This window comes from Pelecanus crispus, chromosome 5 (genome assembly GCF_030463565.1).
Source record: "Pelecanus crispus isolate bPelCri1 chromosome 5, bPelCri1.pri, whole genome shotgun sequence".
Lineage (NCBI taxonomy): Eukaryota > Metazoa > Chordata > Aves > Pelecaniformes > Pelecanidae > Pelecanus > Pelecanus crispus.
The window spans coordinates 49,372,414-49,378,095 of NC_134647.1; the positions used below are offsets into that span (position 1 = coordinate 49,372,414).

At 40.0% G+C, this 5,682-nt stretch overlaps 1 pseudogene; it reads left to right on the forward strand.

Moving 5' to 3' along the window:
- Nucleotides 1-407: 407 nt before the first annotated feature.
- On the forward strand, nucleotides 408-1,040 carry LOC104026163 (COMM domain-containing protein 9 pseudogene; annotated as a pseudogene).
- The last annotated feature ends 4,642 nt before the right edge of the window (nucleotides 1,041-5,682 follow it).

Genomic DNA, 5,682 nt, shown 5'->3' on the forward strand with positions numbered 1-5,682 from the left:
CACTGCTTTCATAGAGGCTGTCTCAATTTTGGCTGTCCTTATTCTACTGACCTTATACATGTATACTAACTGCTCTTTCATAGATTTGTAGATTACCAAACTGTGAAGCTTTTTAAAATTCAGTGGAATATGACCAATTAAACTGAATAATTTCCTCGTTCTTTTTGAGACTCAAGAGGAAAAGCAAATTAAGGGAAAGCAAATTTCAAGGAAAACTAGATTAAAAAGGCTCAGGCAACAGACAGTAATGATTGTATTTCTCATATTGTGACTGCCAGATAACCTGAAGTCCACACCTTCCTTAGAGGTAAAAAGCTACTATAGAAGTACAAGTACAATTACAAGCGCCAAGATGGTGGCGGTGCGTCATGGGGAGCTCGGCGCCCGGCTCAGTTGACAGTGCCAAGATGGCGGTGGTGTGGGATGGGGAGTTCGCCGCCCTGCAGAGCCTGCTGAAGGCGCCGCCAAGGGATGTCGTGTGGCAGCTGTGCCAGGAGTGTTTCTCCAGCCCACTTGCCAGCCTCGGCCCGCTGGCACAGTGCGCCTGTCCTGGCTTCGCCACCAGCCCCGAGGAAGCGAAGCAGCTAGTATCTGCTTTGCACAGCCTCACCAGGCACGTTGTGTACCACAGCTTGACAACGGCAGAAGATATCCTCTCTCTCTTTCCAGAAAACTTCCACCAAAATCTGAAAAACCTGTTGACTAAGATAATCTTGGAGAATATCTCTGCTTGGAGGAATGAAGCACAAGCAAGTCAGATCTCCCTGCCTCAGCTGGTTGACATGGACTGGAGGGTGGACATCAAGACATCTTCAGAAAGTATCAGCAGAATGGCAGTCCCTACTTGCCTGCTTCAGTTAAAGATTCAGGAAGATGTTGCCTTGTGTGGAAATAGTCCTGTTGTTTCTGACTCTGGAACTGAGCAAGGAAACCCTGGACACTATGTTAGAAGGTCTAGGAAGGATCCGGGACCAACTTTCTGCTATTGCAAACAAGTGAATACTCAAGGGCATGGATTCCATCAGTGAGGAAGGGAAGTATTCTCTACCTACAGCTCTCATGAGCTGCAGCCTAGTGTAACATGTTTTCTGTTTTAACAAAACAAAATTAAAGACATGTCTTTACTGAGTTAACAAGATAGCTTTTGAAAAGCTAACATTTAAACATTCCTTTGGTCTGATGCCAAAAAATGTTTTCCTAATATGTTGTTGAACAAATCTGTATTGGCTCGGTTGATTACTGACATCTCATTTTCTCCATCTCTTGGAGGGCAGAGGGGAAATGGTGTTGTCTTGAGTGTTGAGCCTGCTTAAAAATAGCTTCTGGAATGATCATTTTGCAGCCTAACTTTTCTGGCAGGTGTCATGGATGTTTAATGGTTGGACTTGATGATCTTGAAGGTCTTTTCCAATCTAAACGATTCTATGATTCTAAGATTCTGCAGGGTTATGTTGTGCATAACCTGGGCCAGGTGCTGCTGGGGCTGCATAATGACCTAAACTCCACATCTACTGCACTCAAGGGAAAGGGAGTGGAAACTTATCACTGTGGGACCAAAAAAGCCCAGTGCCTATCTTTCTTTCATAAAACCACCCGAGAGGAACTGTCTTATTTGAAATGAGGATGTGATAAACATTTCATAAGGCAGACATCACTGTAAATTAATTTCTATTAGGTAAAAGGTTATCACTCATACAGCAATAATCATTTCATAGAAATAATGCTCTGCTGAATTCAGACTTGGGTGTTGGGAGACTTCCTGACTTCAGTCTGATTTCAGCTCAACAATGCTCTCAACAATGCTCTCAACAATGTTTAACTTTTAGGATCTGAGTAATCCCACTGGATTCACATGGACTTCTGGCATACTCAAATTCATCTATGCTGAAGTGACAAGCAATGTCTAATGTCAGAGAATATCTAATGTTGTAATTGTAGTCTTAATGGACAATTAAGAATTTAACAAAAATAAAAGCAGTTACTGGCTGGTCAGTCCTGAGTGTGAGCAGCAGTTCCTCTTGGTGAAAGTGTGAACATGAATTTACTGAAAGATAAAAGGATGGATTTTTTTTGTTTGTTTTACTTGTTTTCCCATGCTATGGTAACATTCAAAAGATTTTGAAGAGTATTAAAGGTACTCTTCAAAGCTGTAAACTTCTTCTTTCCTTAAAACATTATGAGTTATTTGTGGTTAATGGGGGGGTGCTTGCAAAACCTATTCCATAGGTCTCTCAGTTTAACAGAAAGGCTCAAATTCATTTTACTTGTGTGCTCAATCATGTCCAATATGGGTAGGTCTCATGGCAATGTCTGAAAACAGCTTTATGGCTTTGCTTTAATCCTGATCTAAAATGCTTTGGCCATTTTTGTTAGCACTCCAGCTGGGACTGCACACCTTGGTCAAACTGCAGAAAAAAATAGTATAATCTCTAAATGAAGATGAGAAATAAACAAAATGTATAATTCCAACAGAAAACTATTCAGAGTAATGGACAATAAAGTAAACTATGAGACTCAAAGAGGGTACGTGTATTAAATCTCTCTCAATTCAAGCATTGCTGAAATCATTCCTTGCCTTGGTCAAGAAAAGTAAAATGTTTTTGATTAACTATTGGATATTACATCTCTCTGATTTGTTTCACTTCTGGATTCAGGAAATGCAGTAAACTATATTGACTTCAGCAAAGTATTTGATACAATGTCATATTCTGAAATTGTTGGTTAGGATGAAGATGATGGAGAATAATACAACAGTCTTGAGGTAGGTATAGAAAGAGCTAAGGAATGCCCTTAATGACTCATCTGTAAAATGGCTTGCTGCTATGAGAACTTTTCAAAACAGAGCTTTAGGTTTGATTTTATTTGTTGTGTTCATTAACACACAAAACAAAAAGAGTAAGAGCATGCAAAGCACAGTAACTAATCCTATGACAGAGCTTGATTAATTTAAGAAGGTGTTTGTATGATAATGAAGTTTTCTGGGATCTCAAGACTGTCCCTTCTAGTGCCATGTTGGTAAATTGAAATCTGCATAACCAAGAGGTATCTTAATTGTTTTGCTCATGTCTTAGATACTGGCTGGGTATCTCCAGAGCCACATGGTGTTGGGGTGAAGAACCTAATGGGGGCATGTCCACGCTCCAGCCATGTCCACTGTTGTCCCTTCTAGGCAGGTGGTGGCTGATGAACCAGCAGTGGCCACCATTCCCATAGGTATGGGTCTGGCTTGGTGAGTATGGACTAGCCACTGGGGATAACATTTCTAAAGGTCACCATTAATGTTTTGATGTTTGCAGACACTTGGTGGAGATAAGGAGCGGGGTTGGAGCTTTGTTTCTCTGTTCCTTTTGCCTTTCCATTTTCTCCAACTTCAGCTGAACATGTCCACTTCCACCCTCAGTGCTGTGGTGAATGTGCTGTCCTTTTTTCTCAGTTCTGGTATCATGTTCAAAGGAAACTCAGTGTCTGAAGACCTGCCTCATTGATTTTCTGAGCCTTGTCCCATATTTATCAGTGTAGTAAAACAGCTGCAAGCTACTTCCATAGAGATTTGTTTGTTTGTTTTGGGGATTTTTTTATAAACATGCCAGGTGATTTATTTAAGAATTTTCATATCAGGTTCACCTAACAGAACATTGCTGTAATAATTTGCAATTTGTTTGCATTTATGTGTTCTTTTTAGTACATCCTGACAACAGAAGACCACTAATAAATAGGAGATTAATTATATTAATACTTTCTGCCACTTATAGAAATGCTTTTTTCCCCCTCCATATTTCAAATCAGTCCCTAGTCATATCATTCTTTGCTGAGTTATAACAATGTGGATAAAAAGTCTTTTTAGAAGTAGTAGTGATATTCTGTTTTTTTCTCACAGGGACACCAAACATCTGGCTTCAAAGATAATGGCAGTAACAATTATTTGCATCATAGCCTGAGCTAACTTGATAGCTGAACTCTCAGCCTCCTAACCTGTCCCCAGCAAGACAACAATGTATGAAATGCTCTGCTATTTCTCTCTGTGATACTAAACTTTATGAAATGCATAGGACTGGACACTGAAGAAAATTGACTGTGAGGTTGCTGGTTGCCTTTTGTGTTTGTTTTACATACATAAATGAATCATGCAGGTTGAATATAAATAAATAAATAAAAGCAAATATTTAAATGTTATTTCTCAAAAGAGAAGTACAAACTCATAATAAATTCCCCTAACAGACCGCCAGCTGCTCAGAGGCATTGCCTGCAGAGGGAAATTGTTACCTCAGAAGAACAGAGGCAATAATGAGTCAAGTTGGTTTTACTCATTATCATGAGAAGGATCCACAGGGTGAAAAACTCAGATATGCAGTTTATCCAAGTCCTGGTTCTGCTGCTTTTATTAGTATGATCAAACATAAAACATTTGCTTGGTGGTAGATAGACCAGTGCTGCTTCCCAATGTAGAGTATGCAGCTGCAAGAAAGAGCTGCTACCAGACATCCTGGCACCCTACTCACATGGTGGTGTCTTTTTGGGCTCCACTGATGCCTCTGAGCAGCTTTCATCTTGTGCCAGCGTGTGTCTGGGGGTGTGAGCTGCATATGGTTACAGAGGACTGAGGGAGGGAAGAGAAGCTTCAAAGCCTCCCTCACTACCCATTTTCTTCTAGGCTCTGTGGTCCTCATTCTGCAATTTCCATGAAAAGATAAGGAAGCCAAACAGTTAGAAAACATCAAAATCTCTGATTTTCAAATCTGCAGTTTTAGTAGTGCATTTGTATAAGTTATAATATATTCATCTAGAAAAGGTTATATAGGCAGGAAATGGAAGTGATAAAATCCAGATGGGACAAACAACTATGTTTAGTATTGTCTCCTGACCTTTCCATTGCCTTCCTGAAAAATCTCAGTTCTGATACAGCACTCTGTCAACCAGCTACCAAAACCCATAAAGAATGTAAGTTTTATGAGTTCCACCATCAAAAAGCTACTGCCATCATTTTTTTAGACAGATGCTGGATGCCCCTCCTTTAAATTCTGCAAGACTCTTTCATCAACATGGCAATCACTTGCACACATATTGGTACTTCTGTGTTTGTGTGTGTGTCTGTATACTGTCTCCAAGTGGTATTTTTTAAACAAAAATATCTTGAACTGGCTGACATGGGTTATTTTGCTTTGTAAAAGGAGCAATTTGGCATGGACAAAAGCTACATTTCCCCATGCTGTTGTCAACAATAAATAGCTCCATCCCTAACAAGGCTTTCACATTGTCAGCTGTTGCAACACCTGTGTACATATCCAGTGCAAGCATTCTGTCAGACTTTTTATTATATATATCCATGCTTGGGTATATCTCAGCTATATCTCTCAGCACTCCCTTATTTCTGATACAGATTTATCTCTGTCCCCTCAGACCTGTCATTTGCTCCCTTTTATTACTGTGAAATATTTGCAGGGTGATAGCTGAATCATAAAATGCAGGTTGGGGAACGGTACCCTGTGTTCACAACATGCAAATCCAGTTCCTCCCCTTTCCCATCCTTTTTGGCTTTGTGGATTTACAATGTCTTATTTTCCTTTATCTGGATCCTTGTGCTATGTGGTGTTTCTTGTATTTAGAGTTTGGCAGGCTGAGAAATGTGATCTTGGTTCTAGCAACAGACTGCAGAGTCTGCACAATTGCTTACACAGATGCAAA